This window comes from Arctopsyche grandis, chromosome 7, assembly GCF_051622035.1.
Source record: "Arctopsyche grandis isolate Sample6627 chromosome 7, ASM5162203v2, whole genome shotgun sequence".
NCBI classification, from domain to species: Eukaryota; Metazoa; Arthropoda; class Insecta; order Trichoptera; family Hydropsychidae; genus Arctopsyche; species Arctopsyche grandis.
Window position 1 is genome coordinate 32,467,409 of NC_135361.1, and position 19,863 is coordinate 32,487,271.

Sequence of the window (19,863 nt, forward strand, 5' to 3'; positions counted from 1 at the left end):
GTTAGGTAAGGTAAGGTTTGTTGAGGTATGCGAGTTTTTTTACATTTCTGCAATGTTGAATTTTTTGATTTTTGTAAGAGTTAGGCTAGGTTGGGTTAGGTTTGGTGAGGAAAGCGAGTTTTGTGTATATTTTCGCAATGTCGAATTCTTTGATTTCGGTGATAGTTAGGCTAGGTTGGGTTAGGTTTGGTGAGTTTAGCGAATTTTGTGTAAATCTTACAATCTCAAATTCTTTGATTTCGGTGATGGTTAGTTTAGGTTGGGTTAGGTTAAGTGAGGTATGCGAGTTTTGTGTATATTTTTGCAATGTCGAATTCATTGATTTCGGTAAAAGTTAGGCTAGGTTGGGTTAGGTTTGGTGAGGTTAGCGAGTTTTGTGTATATTTTTGCAATGTCGAATTCTTTGATTTCGGTGATAGTTAGGCTAGGTTGGGTTAGGTTTGGTGTGTTTAGCGAATTTTGTTTAAATCTTACAGTCTCAAATTCTCTGATTTCGGTGATGGTTAGGTTAGGTTGGGTTTGGTTTGGTGAGGTATGCGAGTTTTTTTTACATTTCTGCAATGTCGAATTGTTTGATTTTTGTAAAAGTTAGGCTAGGTTGGGTTAGGTTTGGTGAGGAAAGCGAGTTTTGTGTATATTTTTGCAATGTCGAATTCTTTGATTTCGGTGATAGTTAGGCTAGGTTGGGTTAGGTTTGGTGTGTTTAGCGAATTTTGTTTAAATCTTACAGTCTCAAATTCTCTGATTTCGGTGATGGTTAGGTTAGGTTGGGTTTTGTTTGGTGAGGTATGCGAGTTTTGTGTATATTTTTGCAATGTCGAATTCTTTGATTTCGGTGATAGTTAGGCTAGGTTGGGTTAGGTTTGGTGTGTTTAGCGAATTTTGTTTAAATCTTACAGTCTCAAATTCTCTGATTTCGGTGATGGTTAGTTTAGGTTGGGTTAGGTTTAGTGAGGTATGCGAGTTTTGTGTATATTTTTGCAATGTCGAATTCATTGATTTCGGTAAAAGTTAGGCTAGGTTGGGTTAAGTTTGGTGAGGTTAGCGAGTTTTGTGTATATTTTTGCAATGTCGAATTCTTTGATTTCGGTGATAGTTTGGCCAGGTTGGGTTAGGTTTGGTGAGTTAAGCGAATTTTTTGTAAATCTTACAATCTCAAATTCATTGATTTCGGTGATGGTGAGGTTAGGTTGGGTTTGGTTTGGTGTGGTTTGCGGTTTTTTTTTACATTTCTGCAAAGTCGAATTGTTTGATTTTTGTAAAAGTTAGGCTAGGTTGGGTTAGGTTTGGTGAGGTTAGCGAATTTTGTGTAAATCTTACAATCTCAAATTCTTTGATTTCGGTGATGGTTAGTTTAGATTGGGTTAGGTATAGTGAGGTATGCGAGTTTTGTGTATATTTTTGCAATGTCGAATTCTTTGATTTCGGTGATAGTTTGGCCAGGTTGGGTTAGGTTTGGTGAGTTTTGCGAATTTTGTGTAAATCTTACAATCTCAAATTCATTGATTTCGGTGATGGTGAGGTTAGGGTGGGTTTGGTTTGGTGAGGTATGCGAGTTTTTTTTACATTTCTGCAATGTCGAATTCTTTGATTTCTGTAAAAGTTAGGCTAGGTTGGGTTAGGTTTGGTGAGGTTAGCGAGTTTTGTGTATATTTTTGCAATGTCGAATTCTTTGATTTCGGTGATAGTTTGGCCAGGTTGGGTTAGGTTTGGTGAGTTAAGCGAATTTTTTGTAAATCTTACAATCTCAAATTCATTGATTTCGGTGATGGTGAGGTTAGGTTGGGTTTGGTTTGGTGTGGTTTGCGGTTTTTTTTTACATTTTTGCAAAGTCGAATTCATTGATTTCGGTAAAAGTTAGGCTAGGTTGGGTTAGGTTTGGTGAGGTTAGCGAGTTTTGTGTATATTTTTGCAATGTCGAATTCTTTGATTTCGGTGATAGTTTGGCCAGGTTGGGTTAGGTTTGGTGAGTTAAGCGAATTTTTTGTAAATCTTACAATCTCAAATTCATTGATTTCGGTGATGGTGAGGTTAGGTTGGGTATGGTTTGGTGTGGTATGCGGGTTTTTTTACATTTCTGCAATGTCGAATTCATTGATTTCGGTAAAAGTTAGGCTAGGTTGGGTTAGGTTTGGTGAGGTTAGCGAGTTTTGTGTATATTTTTGCAATGTCGAATTCTTTGATTTCGGTGATAGTTAGGCTAGGGTGGGTTAGGTTTGGTGAGGTAAGCGACTTTTGTGTAAATCTTACAATCTTAAATTCTTTGATTTCGGTGGTGGTATGGTGAGGTTGGGTTAGGTTTGGTGAGGTTAGCGAGTTTTGTGTATATTTTTGCAATGTCGTATTCTTTAAATTCGGTGATAGTAAGGCTAGGTTGGGTTAGGTTTGGTGAGGTAAGCGAGTTTTGTGTATATTTTTGCAATGTCGAATACTTTGAATTCGGTGATAGTTAGGCTAGGTTGGGTTAGGTTTGGTGAGGTTAGCGAGTTTTGTGTATATTTTTGAAATGTCGAATTCTTTGATTTCGGTTACAGTTAGGCTAGGTTGGGTTAGGTTTGGTGTATTTAGCGAATTTTGTGTAAATCTTACAGTCTCAAATTCTTTGATTTCGGTGATGGTTAGGTAAGGTTGGGTTAGGTTTGGTGAGGTATGCGAGTTTTTTTTACATTTCTGCAATGTCGAATTCTTTGATTTCGGTAAAAGTTAGTCTAGGTTGGGTTAGGTTTGGTGACGAAAGCGAGTATTGTGTATATTTTCGCAATGTTTAATTCTTTGATATCAGTGATAGTTAGGGTAGGTTGGGTTAGGTTTGGTAAAGAAAGCGAGTTTTGTGTATATTTTTGCAATGTCGAATTCTTTGAATTCGGTGATAGTTAGGCTAGGTTGGGTAAGGTTTGGTGAGGTAAGCGAGTTTTGTGTATATTTTTGCAATGTCGTATTCTTTGAATTCGGTGATAGTTAGGCTAGGTTGGGTTAGGTTTGGTGAGGTTAGCGAGTTTTATGTATATTTTTGCAATGTCGAATTCTTTGATTTCGGTGATAGTTAGGCTAGGTTGGGTTAGGTTTGGTGAGTTTAGCGAATTTTGTGTAAATCTTATAATCTAAAATTCTTTGATTTCGGTGATGGTTAGTTTAGGTTGGGTTAGGTTAAGTGAGGTATGCGAGTTTTGTGTATATTTTTGCAATGTCGAATTCTTTGATTTCGGTGATAGTTTGGCCAGGTTGGGTTAGGTTTGGTGAGTTAAGCGAATTTTGTGTAAATCTAACAATCTCAAATTCATTGATTTCGGTGATGGTGAGGTTAGGGTGGGTTTGGTTTGGTGTGGTATGCTGGTTTTGGTTACATTTCTGCAATGTCGAATTCATTGATTTCGGTAAAAGTTAGGCTAGGTTGGGTTAGGTTTGGTGAGGTTAGCGAGTTTTGTGTATATTTTTGCAATATCGAATTCTTTGATTTCGGTGATAGTTAGGCTAGGTTGGGTTAGGTTTGGTGTGTTTAGCGAATTTTGTTTAAATCTTACAGTCTCAAATTCTCTGATTTCGGTGATGGTTAGGTTAGGTTGGGTTTGGTTTGGTGAGGTATGCGAGTTTTTTTTACATTTCTGCAATGTCGAATTCTTTTAATTTCTGTAAAAGTTAGGATAGTTTGGGATAGGTTTGGTGAGGAAAGCGAGTTTTGTGTATAATTTCGCAATGTTTAATTCTTTGATATCAGTGATAGTTAGGCTAGGTTGGGTTGGGTTTGGTAAGGAAAGCGAGTTTTGTGTATATTTTTGCAATGTCGAATTCTTTGAATTCGGTGATAGTTAGGCTAGGTTGGGTTAGGTTTGGTGAGGTTAGCGAATTTTGTGTAAATCTTACAATCTCAAATTCTTTGATTTCGGTGATGGTTAGTTTAGGTTGGGTTAGGTTAAGTGAGGTATGCGAGTTTTGTGTATATTTTTGCAATGTCGAATTCATTGATTTCGGTAAAAGTTAGGCTAGGTTGGGTTAGGTTTGGTGAGGTAAGCGAGTTTTGTGTATATTTTTGCAATGTCGAATTCTTTGATTTCGGTGATAGTTAGGCTAGGTTGGGTTAGGTTTGGTGTGTTTAGCGAATTTTGTTTAAATCTTACAGTCTCAAATTCTCTGATTTCGGTGATGGTTAGGTTAGGTTGGGTTTGGTTTGGTGAGGTATGCGAGTTTTTTGTATATTTTTGCAATGTCGAATTCTTTGATTTCGGTGATAGTTAGGCTAGGTTGGGTTAGGTTTGGTGTGTTTAGCGAATTTTGTTTAAATCTTACAGTCTCAAATTTTCTGATTTCAGTGATGGTTAGGTTAGGTTGGGTTTGGTTTGGTGAGGTATGCGAGTTTTTTTTACATTTCTGCAATGTCGAATTGTTTGATTTTTGTAAAAGTTAGGCTAGGTTGGGTTAGGTTTGGTGAGGAAAGCGAGTTTTGTGTATATTTTCGCAATGTTTAATTCTTTGATATCAGTGATAGTTAGGCTAGGTTGGGTTAGGTTTGGTAAGGAAAGCGAGTTTTGTGTATATTTTTGCAATGTCGAATTCTTTGATTTCGGTGATAGTTAGGCTAGGTTGGGTTAGGTTTGGTGAGTTTAGCGAATTTTGTGTAAATCTTATAATCTAAAATTCTTTGATTTCGGTGATGGTTAGTTTAGGTTGGGTTAGGTTAAGTGAGGTATGCGAGTTTTGTGTATATTTTTGCAATGTCGAATTCTTTGATTTCGGTGATAGTTTGGCCAGGTTGGGTTAGGTTTGGTGAGTTAAGCGAATTTTGTGTAAATCTAACAATCTCAAATTCATTGATTTCGGTGATGGTGAGGTTAGGGTGGGTTTGGTTTGGTGTGGTATGCTGGTTTTGGTTACATTTCTGCAATGTCGAATTCATTGATTTCGGTAAAAGTTAGGCTAGGTTGGGTTAGGTTTGGTGAGGTTAGCGAGTTTTGTGTATATTTTTGCAATATCGAATTCTTTGATTTCGGTGATAGTTAGGCTAGGTTGGGTTAGGTTTGGTGTGTTTAGCGAATTTTGTTTAAATCTTACAGTCTCAAATTCTCTGATTTCGGTGATGGTTAGGTTAGGTTGGGTTTGGTTTGGTGAGGTATGCGAGTTTTTTGTATATTTTTGCAATGTCGAATTCTTTGATTTCGGTGATAGTTAGGCTAGGTTGGGTTAGGTTTGGTGTGTTTAGCGAATTTTGTTTAAATCTTACAGTCTCAAATTTTCTGATTTCAGTGATGGTTAGGTTAGGTTGGGTTTGGTTTGGTGAGGTATGCGAGTTTTTTTTACATTTCTGCAATGTCGAATTGTTTGATTTTTGTAAAAGTTAGGCTAGGTTGGGTTAGGTTTGGTGAGGAAAGCGAGTTTTGTGTATATTTTCGCAATGTTTAATTCTTTGATATCAGTGATAGTTAGGCTAGGTTGGGTTAGGTTTGGTAAGGAAAGCGAGTTTTGTGTATATTTTTGCAATGTCGAATTCTTTGATTTCGGTGATAGTTAGGCTAGGTTGGGTTAGGTTTGGTGAGTTTAGCGAATTTTGTGTAAATCTTATAATCTAAAATTCTTTGATTTCGGTGATGGTTAGTTTAGGTTGGGTTAGGTTAAGTGAGGTATGCGAGTTTTGTGTATATTTTTGCAATGTCGAATTCTTTGATTTCGGTGATAGTTTGGCCAGGTTGGGTTAGGTTTGGTGAGTTAAGCGAATTTTGTGTAAATCTAACAATCTCAAATTCATTGATTTCGGTGATGGTGAGGTTAGGGTGGGTTTGGTTTGGTGTGGTATGCTGGTTTTGGTTACATTTCTGCAATGTCGAATTCATTGATTTCGGTAAAAGTTAGGCTAGGTTGGGTTAGGTTTGGTGAGGTTAGCGAGTTTTGTGTATATTTTTGCAATATCGAATTCTTTGATTTCGGTGATAGTTAGGCTAGGTTGGGTTAGGTTTGGTGTGTTTAGCGAATTTTGTTTAAATCTTACAGTCTCAAATTCTCTGATTTCGGTGATGGTTAGGTTAGGTTGGGTTTGGTTTGGTGAGGTATGCGAGTTTTTTTTACATTTCTGCAATGTCGAATTCTTTTAATTTCTGTAAAAGTTAGGATAGTTTGGGATAGGTTTGGTGAGGAAAGCGAGTTTTGTGTATAATTTCGCAATGTTTAATTCTTTGATATCAGTGATAGTTAGGCTAGGTTGGGTTGGGTTTGGTAAGGAAAGCGAGTTTTGTGTATATTTTTGCAATGTCGAATTCTTTGAATTCGGTGATAGTTAGGCTAGGTTGGGTTAGGTTTGGTGAGGTTAGCGAATTTTGTGTAAATCTTACAATCTCAAATTCTTTGATTTCGGTGATGGTTAGTTTAGGTTGGGTTAGGTTAAGTGAGGTATGCGAGTTTTGTGTATATTTTTGCAATGTCGAATTCATTGATTTCGGTAAAAGTTAGGCTAGGTTGGGTTAGGTTTGGTGAGGTAAGCGAGTTTTGTGTATATTTTTGCAATGTCGAATTCTTTGATTTCGGTGATAGTTAGGCTAGGTTGGGTTAGGTTTGGTGTGTTTAGCGAATTTTGTTTAAATCTTACAGTCTCAAATTCTCTGATTTCGGTGATGGTTAGGTTAGGTTGGGTTTGGTTTGGTGAGGTATGCGAGTTTTTTGTATATTTTTGCAATGTCGAATTCTTTGATTTCGGTGATAGTTAGGCTAGGTTGGGTTAGGTTTGGTGTGTTTAGCGAATTTTGTTTAAATCTTACAGTCTCAAATTTTCTGATTTCAGTGATGGTTAGGTTAGGTTGGGTTTGGTTTGGTGAGGTATGCGAGTTTTTTTTACATTTCTGCAATGTCGAATTGTTTGATTTTTGTAAAAGTTAGGCTAGGTTGGGTTAGGTTTGGTGAGGAAAGCGAGTTTTGTGTATATTTTCGCAATGTTTAATTCTTTGATATCAGTGATAGTTAGGCTAGGTTGGGTTAGGTTTGGTAAGGAAAGCGAGTTTTGTGTATATTTTTGCAATGTCGAATTCTTTGAATTCGGTGATAGTTAGGCTAGGTTGGGTTAGGTTTGGTGAGGTTAGCGAATTTTGTGTAAATCTTACAATCTCAAATTCTTTGATTTCGGTGATGGTTAGTTTAGGTTGGGTTAGGTTAAGTGAGGTATGCGAGTTTTGTGTATATTTTTGCAATGTCGAATTCATTGATTTCGGTAAAAGTTAGGCTAGGTTGGGTTAGGTTTGGTGAGGTTAGCGAGTTTTGTGTATATTTTTGCAATGTCGAATTCTCTGATTTCGGTGATGGTTAGGTTAGGTTGGGTTTGGTTTGGTGAGGTATGCGAGTTTTTTTTACATTTCTGCAATGTCGAATTGTTTGATTTTTGTAAAAGTTAGGCTAGGTTGGGTTAGGTTTGGTGAGGAAAGCGAGTTTTGTGTATATTTTCGCAATGTTTATTTCTTTGATATCAGTGATAGTTAGGCTAGGTTGGGTTGGGTTTGGTAAGGAAAGCGAGTTTTGTGTATATTTTTGCAATGTCGAATTCTTTGAATTCGGTGATAGTTAGGCTAGGTTGGGTTAGGTTTGGTGAGGTTAGCGAATTTTGTGTAAATCTTACAATCTCAAATTTTTTGATTTTGGTGATGGTTAGTTTAGATTGGGTTAGGTATAGTGAGGTATGCGAATTTTGTGTATATTTTTGCAATGTCGAATTCTTTGATTTCGGTGATAGTTTGGCCAGGTTGGGTTAGGTTTGGTGAGTTTTGCGAATTTTGTGTAAATCTTACAATCTCAAATTCATTGATTTCGGTGATGGTGAGGTTAGGGTGGGTTTGGTTTGGTGAGGTATGCGAGTTTTTTTTACATTTCTGCAATGTCGAATTCTTTGATTTCGGTAAAAGTTAGGCTAGGTTGGGTTAGGTTTGGTGAGGTTAGCGAGTTTTGTGTATATTTTTGCAATGTCGAATTCTTTGATTTCGGTGATAGTTAGGCTAGGTTGGGTTAGGTTTGTTGTGTTTAGCGAATTTTGTTTAAATCTTACAGTCTCAAATTCTCTGATTTCGGTGATGGTTAGGTTAGGTTGGGTTTGGTTTGGTGAGGTATGCGAGTTTTTTTTACATTTCTGCAATGTCGAATTGTTTGATTTTTGTAAAAGTTAGGCTAAGTTGGGTTAGGTTTGGTGAGGAAAGCGAGTTTTGTGTATATTTTCGTAATGTTTAATTCTTTGATATCAGTGATAGTTAGGCTAGGTTGGGTTGGGTTTGGTAAGGAAAGCGAGTTTTGTGTATATTTTTGCAATGTCGAATTCTTTGAATTCGGTGATAGTTAGGCTAGGTTGGGTTAGGTTTGGTGAGTTTTGCGAATTTTGTGTAAATCTTACAATCTCAAATTCATTGATTTCGGTGATGGTGAGGTTAGGGTGGGTTTGGTTTGGTGAGGTATGCGAGTTTTTTTTACATTTCTGCAATGTCGAATTCTTTGATTTCTGTAAAAGTTAGGCTAGGTTGGGTTAGGTTTGGTGAGGTTAGCGAGTTTTGTGTATATTTTTGCAATGTCGAATTCTTTGATTTCGGTGATAGTTTGGCCAGGTTGGGTTAGGTTTGGTGAGTTAAGCGAATTTTTTGTAAATCTTACAATCTCAAATTCATTGATTTCGGTGATGGTGAGGTTAGGTTGGGTTTGGTTTGGTGTGGTTTGCGGTTTTTTTTTACATTTTTGCAAAGTCGAATTCATTGATTTCGGTAAAAGTTAGGCTAGGTTGGGTTAGGTTTGGTGAGGTTAGCGAGTTTTGTGTATATTTTTGCAATGTCGAATTCTTTGATTTCGGTGATAGTTTGGCCAGGTTGGGTTAGGTTTGGTGAGTTAAGCGAATTTTTTGTAAATCTTACAATCTCAAATTCATTGATTTCGGTGATGGTGAGGTTAGGTTGGGTATGGTTTGGTGTGGTATGCGGGTTTTTTTACATTTCTGCAATGTCGAATTCATTGATTTCATTAAAAGTTAGGCTAGGTTGGGTTAGGTTTGGTGAGGTTAGCGAGTTTTGTGTATATTTTTGCAATGTCGAATTCTTTGATTTCGGTGATAGTTAGGCTAGGGTGGGTTAGGTTTGGTGAGGTAAGCGACTTTTGTGTAAATCTTACAATCTTAAATTCTTTGATTTCGGTGGTGGTATGGTGAGGTTGGGTTAGGTTTGGTGAGGTTAGCGAGTTTTGTGTATATTTTTGCAATGTCGTATTCTTTGAATTCGGTGATAGTAAGGCTAGGTTGGGTTAGGTTTGGTGAGGTAAGCGAGTTTTGTGTATATTTTTGCAATGTCGAATACTTTGAATTCGGTGATAGTTAGGCTAGGTTGGGTTAGGTTTGGTGAGGTTGGCGAGTTTTGTGTATATTTTTGAAATGTCGAATTCTTTGATTTCGGTTACAGTTAGGCTAGGTTGGGTTAGGTTTGGTGTATTTAGCGAATTTTGTGTAAATCTTACAGTCTCAAATTCTTTGATTTCGTTGATGGTTAGGTAAGGTTGGGTTAGGTTTGGTGAGGTATGCGAGTTTTTTTTACATTTCTGCAATGTCGAATTCTTTGATTTCGGTAAAAGTTAGTCTAGGTTGGGTTAGGTTTGGTGACGAAAGCGAGTGTTGTGTATATTTTCGCAATGTTTAATTCTTTGATATCAGTGATAGTTAGGGTAGGTTGGGTTAGGTTTGGTAAAGAAAGCAAGTTTTGTGTATATTTTTGCAATGTCGAATTCTTTGAATTCGGTGATAGTTAGGCTAGGTTGGGTAAGGTTTGGTGAGGTAAGCGAGTTTTGTGTATATTTTTGCAATGTCGTATTCTTTGAATTCGGTGATAGTTAGGCTAGGTTGGGTTAGGTTTGGTGAGGTTAGCGAGTTTTATGTATATTTTTGCAATGTCGAATTCTTTGATTTCGGTGATAGTTAGGCTAGGTTGGGTTAGGTTTGGTGAGTTTAGCGAATTTTGTGTAAATCTTATAATCTAAAATTCTTTGATTTCGGTGATGGTTAGTTTAGGTTGGGTTAGGTTAAGTGAGGTATGCGAGTTTTGTGTATATTTTTGCAATGTCGAATTCTTTGATTTCGGTGATAGTTTGGCCAGGTTGGGTTAGGTTTGGTGAGTTAAGCGAATTTTGTGTAAATCTTACAATCTCAAATTCATTGATTTCGGTGATGGTGAGGTTAGGGTGGGTTTGGTTTGGTGTGGTATGCTGGTTTTGGTTACATTTCTGCAATGTCGAATTCATTGATTTCGGTAAAAGTTAGGCTAGGTTGGGTTAGGTTTGGTGAGGTTAGCGAGTTTTGTGTATATTTTTGCAATATCGAATTCTTTGATTTCGGTGATAGTTAGGCTAGGTTGGGTTAGGTTTGGTGTGTTTAGCGAATTTTGTTTAAATCTTACAGTCTCAAATTCTCTGATTTCGGTGATGGTTAGGTTAGGTTGGGTTTGGTTTGGTGAGGTATGCGAGTTTTTTTTACATTTCTGCAATGTCGAATTCTTTTAATTTCTGTAAAAGTTAGGATAGTTTGGGATAGGTTTGGTGAGGAAAGCGAGTTTTGTGTATATTTTCGCAATGTTTAATTCTTTGATATCAGTGATAGTTAGGCTAGGTTGGGTTGGGTTTGGTAAGGAAAGCGAGTTTTGTGTATATTTTTGCAATGTCGAATTCTTTGAATTCGGTGATAGTTAGGCTAGGTTGGGTTAGGTTTGGTGAGGTTAGCGAATTTTGTGTAAATCTTACAATCTCAAATTCTTTGATTTCGGTGATGGTTAGTTTAGGTTGGGTTAGGTTAAGTGAGGTATGCGAGTTTTGTGTATATTTTTGCAATGTCGAATTCATTGATTTCGGTAAAAGTTAGGCTAGGTTGGGTTAGGTTTGGTGAGGTAAGCGAGTTTTGTGTATATTTTTGCAATGTCGAATTCTTTGATTTCGGTGATAGTTAGGCTAGGTTGGGTTAGGTTTGGTGTGTTTAGCGAATTTTGTTTAAATCTTACAGTCTTAAATTCTCTGATTTCGGTGATGGTTAGGTTAGGTTGGGTTTGGTTTGGTGAGGTATGCGAGTTTTGTGTATATTTTTGCAATGTCGAATTCTTTGATTTCGGTGATAGTAAGGCTAGGTTGGGTTAGGTTTGGTGTGTTTAGCGAATTTTGTTTAAATCTTACAGTCTCAAATTCTCTGATTTCAGTGATGGTTAGGTTAGGTTGGGTTTGGTTTGGTGAGGTATGCGAGTTTTTTTTACATTTCTGCAATGTCGAATTGTTTGATTTTTGTAAAAGTTAGGCTAGGTTGGGTTAGGTTTGGTGAGGAAAGCGAGTTTTGTGTATATTTTCGCAATGTTTAATTCTTTGATATCAGTGATAGTAAGGCTAGGTTGGGTTGGGTTTGGTAAGGAAAGCGAGTTTTGTGTATATTTTTGCAATGTCGAATTCTTTGAATTCGGTGATAGTTAGGCTAGGTTGGGTTAGGTTTGGTGAGGTTAGCGAATTTTGTGTAAATCTTACAATCTCAAATTCTTTGATTTCGGTGATGGTTAGTTTAGGTTGGGTTAGGTTAAGTGAGGTATGCGAGTTTTGTGTATATTTTTGCAATGTCGAATTCTTTGATTTCGGTGATAGTTAGGCTAGGTTGGGTTAGGTTTGGTGTGTTTAGCGAATTTTGTTTAAATCTTACAGTCTCAAATTCTCTGATTTCAGTGATGGTTAGGTTAGGTTGGGTTTGGTTTGGTGAGGTATGCGAGTTTTTTTTACATTTCTGCAATGTCGAATTGTTTGATTTTTGTAAAAGTTAGGCTAGGTTGGGTTAGGTTTGGTGAGGAAAGCGAGTTTTGTGTATATTTTCGCAATGTTTAATTCTTTGATATCAGTGATAGTTAGGCTAGGTTGGGTTGGGTTTGGTAAGGAAAGCGAGTTTTGTGTATATTTTTGCAATGTCGAATTCTTTGAATTCGGTGATAGTTAGGCTAGGTTGGGTTAGGTTTGGTGAGGTTAGCGAATTTTGTGTAAATCTTACAATCTCAAATTCTTTGATTTCGGTGATGGTTAGTTTAGGTTGGGTTAGGTTAAGTGAGGTATGCGAGTTTTGTGTATATTTTTGCAATGTCGAATTCATTGATTTCGGTAAAAGTTAGGCTAGGTTGGGTTAGGTTTGGTGAGGTTAGCGAGTTTTGTGTATATTTTTGCAATGTCGAATTCTCTGATTTCGGTGATGGTTAGGTTAGGTTGGGTTTGGTTTGGTGAGGTATGCGAGTTTTTTTTACATTTCTGCAAAGTCGAATTGTTTGATTTTTGTAAAAGTTAGGCTAGGTTGGGTTAGGTTTGGTGAGGAAAGCGAGTTTTGTGTATATTTTCGCAATGTTTAATTCTTTGATATCAGTGATAGTTAGGCTAGGTTGGGTTGGGTTTGGTAAGGAAAGCGAGTTTTGTGTATATTTTTGCAATGTCGAATTCTTTGAATTCGGTGATAGTTAGGCTAGGTTGGGTTAGGTTTGGTGAGGTTAGCGAATTTTGTGTAAATCTTACAATCTCAAATTTTTTGATTATGGTGATGGTTAGTTTAGATTGGGTTAGGTATAGTGAGGTATGCGAATTTTGTGTATATTTTTGCAATGTCGAATTCTTTGATTTCGGTGATAGTTTGGCCAGGTTGGGTTAGGTTTGGTGAGTTTTGCGAATTTTGTGTAAATCTTACAATCTCAAATTCATTGATTTCGGTGATGGTGAGGTTAGGGTGGGTTTGGTTTGGTGAGGTATGCGAGTTTTTTTTACATTTCTGCAATGTCGAATTCTTTGATTTCGGTAAAAGTTAGGCTAGGTTGGGTTAGGTTTGGTGAGGTTAGCGAGTTTTGTGTATATTTTTGCAATGTCGAATTCTTTGATTTCGGTGATAGTTAGGCTAGGTTGGGTTAGGTTTGTTGTGTTTAGCGAATTTTGTTTAAATCTTACAGTCTCAAATTCTCTGATTTCGGTGATGGTTAGGTTAGGTTGGGTTTGGTTTGGTGAGGTATGCGAGTTTTTTTTACATTTCTGCAATGTCGAATTGTTTGATTTTTGTAAAAGTTAGGCTAGGTTGGGTTAGGTTTGGTGAGGAAAGCGAGTTTTGTGTATATTTTCGCAATGTTTAATTCTTTGATATCAGTGATAGTTAGGCTAGGTTGGGTTGGGTTTGGTAAGGAAAGCGAGTTTTGTGTATATTTTTGCAATGTCGAATTCTTTGAATTCGGTGATAGTTAGGCTAGGTTGGGTTAGGTTTGGTGAGGTTAGCGAATTTTGTGTAAATCTTACAATCTCAAATTCTTTGATTTCGGTGATGGTTAGTTTAGATTGGGTTAGGTATAGTGAGGTATGCGAGTTTTGTGTATATTTTTGCAATGTCGAATTCTTTGATTTCGGTGATAGTTTGGCCAGGTTGGGTTAGGTTTGGTGAGTTTTGCGAATTTTGTGTAAATCTTACAATCTCAAATTCATTGATTTCGGTGATGGTGAGGTTAGGGTGGGTTTTGTTTGGTGAGGTATGCGAGTTTTTTTTACATTTCTGCAATGTCGAATTCTTTGATTTCTGTAAAAGTTAGGCTAGGTTGGGTTAGGTTTGGTGAGGTTAGCGAGTTTTGTGTATATTTTTGCAATGTCGAATTCTTTGATTTCGGTGATAGTTTGGCCAGGTTGGGTTAGGTTTGGTGAGTTAAGCGAATTTTTTGTAAATCTTACAATCTCAAATTCATTGATTTCGGTGATGGTGAGGTTAGGTTGGGTATGGTTTGGTGTGGAATGCGGGTTTTTTTACATTTCTGCAATGTCGAATTCATTGATTTCGGTAAAAGTTAGGCTAGGTTGGGTTAGGTTTGGTGAGGTTAGCGAGTTTTGTGTATATTTTTGCAATGTCGAATTCTTTGATTTCGGTGATAGTTAGGCTAGGGTGGGTTAGGTTTGGTGAGGTAAGCGACTTTTGTGTAAATCTTAAATTCTTTGATTTCGGTGGTGGTATGGTGAGGTTGGGTTAGGTTTGGTGAGGTTAGCGAGTTTTGTGTATATTTTTGCAATGTCGTATTCTTTGAATTCGGTGATAGTTAGGCTAGGTTGGGTGAGGTTAGGTTAGGTTAGGTTAGGTTAGGTTTGGTGAGGTATGCGAGTTTTTTTTACATTTCTGCAATGTTGAATTTTTTGATTTCTGTAAGAGTTAGGCTAGGTAGGGTTAGGTTTGGTGAGGAAAGCGAGTTTTGTGTATATTTTCGCAATGTCTAATTCTTTGATTTCGGTGATAGTTAGGCTAGGTTGGGTTAGGTTTGGTGAGTTTAGCGAATTTTGCGTTAATCTTACAACCTCAAATTTTTTGATTTCGGTGATGGTAAGGTTAGGTTTGGTGAGGTATGCGAGTTTTTTTACATTTCTGCAATGTTGAATTTTTTGATTTTTGTAAGAGTTAGGCTAGGTTGGGTTAGGTTTGGTGAGGAAAGCGAGTTTTGTGTATATTTTCGCAATGTCGAATTCTTTGATTTCGGTGATAGTTAGGCTAGGTTGGGTTAGGTTTGGTGAGTTTAGCGAATTTTGTGTAAATCTTACAATCTCAAATTCTTTGATTTCGGTGATGGTTAGTTTAGGTTGGGTTAGGTTAAGTGAGGTATGCGAGTTTTGTGTATATTTTTGCAATGTCGAATTCATTGATTTCGGTAAAAGTTAGGCTAGGTTGGGTTAGGTTTGGTGAGGTTAGCCAGTTTTGTGTATATTTTTGCAATGTCGAATTCTTTGATTTCGGTGATAGTTTGGCCAGGTTGGGTTAGGTTTGGTGAGTTAAGCGAATTTTTTTGTAAATCTTACAATCTCAAATTCATTGATTTCGGTGATGGTGAGGTTAGGTTGGGTTTGGTTTGGTGTGGTTTGCGGTTTTTTTTTACATTTTTGCAAAGTCGAATTCATTGATTTTGGTAAAAGTTAGGCTAGGTTGGGTTAGGTTTGGTGAGGTTAGCGAGTTTTGTGTATATTTTTGCAATGTCGAATTCTTTGATTTCGGTGATAGTTTGGCCAGGTTGGGTTAGGTTTGGTGAGTTAAGCGAATTTTTTGTAAATCTTACAATCTCAAATTCATTGATTTCGGTGATGGTGAGGTTAGGTTGGGTATGGTTTGGTGTGGAATGCGGGTTTTTTTACATTTCTGCAATGTCGAATTCATTGATTTCGGTAAAAGTTAGGCTAGGTTGGGTTAGGTTTGGTGAGGTTAGCGAGTTTTGTGTATATTTTTGCAATGTCGAATTCTTTGATTTCGGTGATAGTTAGGCTAGGTTGGGTTAGGTTTGGTGTGTTTAGCGAATTTTGTTTAAATCTTACAGTCTCAAATTCTCTGATTTCGGTGATGGTTAGGTTAGGTTGGGTTTGGTTTGGTGAGGTATGCGAGTTTTTTTTACATTTCTGCAATGTCGAATTGTTTGATTTTTGTAAAAGTTAGGCTAGGTTGGGTTAGGTTTGGTGAGGAAAGCGAGTTTTGTGTATATTTTCGCAATGTTTAATTCTTTGATATCAGTGATAGTTAGGCTAGGTTGGGTTGGGTTTGGTAAGGAAAGCGAGTTTTGTGTATATTTTTGCAATGTCGAATTCTTTGAATTCGGTGATAGTTAGGCTAGGTTGGGTTAGGTTTGGTGAGGTTAGCGAATTTTGTGTAAATCTTACAATCTCAAATTCTTTGATTTCGGTGATGGTTAGTTTAGGTTGGGTTAGGTTAAGTGAGGTATGCGAGTTTTGTGTATATTTTTGCAATGTCGAATTCATTGATTTTGGTAAAAGTTAGGCTTGGTTGGGTTAGGTTTGGTGAGGTTAGCGAGTTTTGTGTATATTTTTGCAATGTCGAATTCTTTGATTTCGGTGATAGTTAGGCTAGGTTGGGTTTGGTTTGGTGTGTTTAGCGAATTTTGTTTAAATCTTACAGTCTCAAATTCTCTGATTTCGGTGATGGTTAGGTTAGGTTGGGTTTGGTTTGGTGAGGTATGCGAGTTTTTTTTACATTTCTGCAATGTCGAATTGTTTGATTTTTGTAAAAGTTAGGCTAGGTTGGGTTAGGTTTGGTGAGGAAAGCGAGTTTTGTGTATATTTTCGCAATGTTTAATTCTTTGATATCAGTGATAGTTAGGCTAGGTTGGGTTGGGTTTGGTAAGGAAAGCGAGTTTTGTGTATATTTTTGCAATGTCGAATTTTTTGAATTCGGTGATAGTTAGGCTAGGTTGGGTTAGGTTTGGTGAGGTTAGCGAATTTTGTGTAAATCTTACAATCTCAAATTCTTTGATTTCGGTGATGGTTAGTTTAGATTGGGTTAGGTATAGTGAGGTATTCGAGTTTTGTGTATATTTTTGCAATGTCGAATTCTTTGATTTCGGTGATAGTTTGGCCAGGTTGGGTTAGGTTTGGTGAGTTTTGCGAATTTTGTGTAAATCTTACAATCTCAAATTCATTGATTTCGGTGATGGTGAGGTTAGGGTGGGTTTGGTTTGGTGAGGTATGCGAGTTTTTATTACATTTCTGCAATGTCTAATTCTTTGATTTCTGTAAAAGTTAGGCTATGTTGGGTTAGGTTTGGTGAGGTTAGCGAGTTTTGTGTATATTTTTGCAATGTCGAATTCTTTGATTTCGGTGATAGTTTGGCCAGGTTGGGTTAGGTTTGGTGAGTTAAGCGAATTTTTTGTAAATCTTACAATCTCAAATTCATTGATTTCGGTGATGGTGAGGTTAGGTTGGGTTTGGTTTGGTGTGGTTTGCGGTTTTTTTTTACATTTCTGCAAAGTCGAATTCATTGATTTCGGTAAAAGTTAGGCTAGGTTGGGTTAGGTTTGGTGAGGTTAGCGAGTTTTGTGTATATTTTTGCAATGTCGAATTCTTTGATTTCGGTGATAGTTTGGCCAGGTTGGGTTAGGTTTGGTGAGTTGAGCGAATTTTTTGTAAATCTTACAATCTCAAATTCATTGATTTCGGTGATGGTGAGGTTAGGTTGGGTATGGTTTGGTGTGGTATGCGGGTTTTTTTACATTTCTGCAATGTCGAATTCATTGATTTCGGTAAAAGTTAGGCTAGGTTGGGTTAGGTTTGGTGAGGTTAGCGAGTTTTGTGTATATTTTTGCAATGTCGAATTCTTTGATTTCGGTGATAGTTAGGCTAGGGTGGGTTAGGTTTGGTGAGGTAAGCGACTTTTGTGTAAATCTTACAATCTTAAATTCTTTGATTTCGGTGGTGGTATGGTGAGGTTGGGTTAGGTTTGGTGAGGTTAGCGAGTTTTGTGTATATTTTTGCAATGTCGTATTCTTTGAATTCGGTGATAGTTAGGCTAGGTTGGGTGAGGTAAGGTTAGGTTAGGTTAGGTTAGGTTTGGTGAGGTATGCGAGTTTTTTTACATTTCTGCAATGTTGAATTTTTTGATTTCTGTAAGAGTTAGGCTAGGTTGGGTTAGGTTTGATGAGGAAAGCGAGTTTTGTGTATATTTTCGCAATGTCGAATTCTTTGATTTCGGTGATAGTTAGGCTAGGTTGGGTTAGGTTTCGTGAGTTTAGCGAATTTTGTGTAAATCTTACAATCTCAAATTCTTTGATTTCGGTGATGGTTAGTTTAGGTTGGGTTAGGTTAAGTGAGGTATGCGAGTTTTGTGTATATTTTTGCAATGTCGAATTCATTGATTTCGGTAAAAGTTAGGCTAGGTTGGGTTAGGTTTGGTGAGGTTTGCGAGTTTTGTGTATATTTTTGCAATGTCGAATTCTTTGATTTCGGTGATAGTTAGGCTAGGTTGGGTTAGGTTTGGTGTGTTTAGCGAATTTGGTTTAAATCTTACAGTCTCAAATTCTCTGATTTCGGTGATGGTTAGGTTAGGTTGGGTTTGGTTTGGTGAGGTATGCGAGTTTTTTTTACATTTCTGCAATGTCGAGTTGTTTGATTTTTGTAAAAGTTAGGCTAGGTTGGGTTAGGTTTGGTGAGGAAAGCGAGTTTTGTGTATATTTTCGCAATGTTTAATTCTTTGATATCAGTGATAGTTAGGCTAGGTTGGGTTGGGTTTGGTAAGGAAAGCGAGTTTTGTGTATATTTTTGCAATGTCGAATTCTTTGAATTCGGTGATAGTTAGGCTAGGTTGGGTTAGGTTTGGTGAGGTTAGCGAATTTTGTGTAAATCTTACAATCTCAAATTCTTTGATTTCGGTGATGGTGAGGTTAGGGTGGGTTTGGTTTGGTGAGGTATGCGAGTTTTTTTTACATTTCTGCAATGTCGAATTCTTTGATTTCTGTAAAAGTTAGGCTAGGTTGGGTTAGGTTTGGTGAGGTTAGCGAGTTTTGTGTATATTTTTGCAATGTCGAATTCTTTGATTTCGGTGATAGTTTGGCCAGGTTGGGTTAGGTTTGGTGAGTTAAGCGAATTTTTTGTAAATCTTACAATCTCAAATTCATTGATTTCGGTGATGGTGAGGTTAGGTTGGGTTTGGTTTGGTGTGGTTTGCGGTTTTTTTTTACATTTCTGCAAAGTCGAATTCATTGATTTCGGTAAAAGTTAGGCTAGGTTGGGTTAGGTTTGGTGAGGTTAGCGAGTTTTGTGTATATTTTTGCAATGTCGAATTCTTTGATTTCGGTGATAGTTTGGCCAGGTTGGGTTAGGTTTGGTGAGTTAAGCGAATTTTTTGTAAATCTTACAATCTCAAATTCATTGATTTCGGTGATGGTGAGGTTAGGTTGGGTATGGTTTGGTGTGGTATGCGGGTTTTTTTACATTTCTGCAATGTCGAATTCATTGATTTCGGTAAAAGTTAGGCTAGGTTGGGTTAGGTTTGGTGAGGTAAGCGAGTTTTGTGTATATTTTTGCAATGTCGAATTCTTTGATTTCGGTGATAGTTAGGCTAGGGTGGGTTAGGTTTGGTGAGGTAAGCGACTTTTGTGTAAATCTTACAATCTTAAATTCTTTGATTTCGGTGGTGGTATGGTGAGGTTGGGTTAGGTTTGGTGAGGTTAGCGAGTTTTGTGTATATTTTTGCAATGTCGTATTCTTTGAATTCGGTGATAGTTAGGCTAGGTTGGGTGAGGTTAGGTTAGGTTAGGTTAGGTTAGGTTAGGTTTGGTGAGGTATGCGAGTTTTTTTTACATTTCTGCAATGTTGAATTTTTTGATTTCTGTAAGAGTTAGGCTAGGTTGGGTTAGGTTTGGTGAGGAAAGCGAGTTTTGTGTATATTTTCGCAATGTCGAATTCTTTGATTTCGGTGATAGTTAGGCTAGGTTGGGTTAGGTTTGGTGAGTTTAGCGAATTTTGCGTAAATCTTACAACCTCAAATTTTTTGATTTCGGTGATGGTAAGGTTAGGTTTGGTGAGGTATGCGAGTTTTTTTACATTTCTGCAATGTTGAATTTTTTGATTTCTGTAAGAGTTAGGCTAGGTTGGGTTAGGTTTGGTGAGGAAAGCGAGTTTTGTGTATATTTTTGCAATGTCTAATTCTTTGATTTCGGTGATAGTAAGGCTAGGTTGGGTTAGGTTTGGTGAGGAAAGCGAGTTTTGTGTATATTTTTGCAATGTCGAATTCTTTGATTTCGGTGAAAGTTAGGCTAGGTTGGGTGAGGTTTGGTGAGTTTAGCGAATTTTGTGTAAATCTTACAATCTCAAACTCTTTGATTTCGGTGATGGTTAGTTTAGGTTGGGTTAGGTTTGGTGAGGTATGCGACTTTTGTGTATATTTTTGCAATGTCGAATTTTTTGATTTCGGTGATAGTTTGGCCAGGTTGGGTTAGGTTTGGTGAGTTAAGCGAATTTTTTGTAAATCTTACAATCTCAAATTCATTGATTTCGGTGATGGTGAGGTTAGGTTGGGTTTGGTTTGGTGTGGTTTGCGGGATTTTTTTACATTTCTGCAAAGTCGAATTCATTGATTTCGGTAAAAGTTAG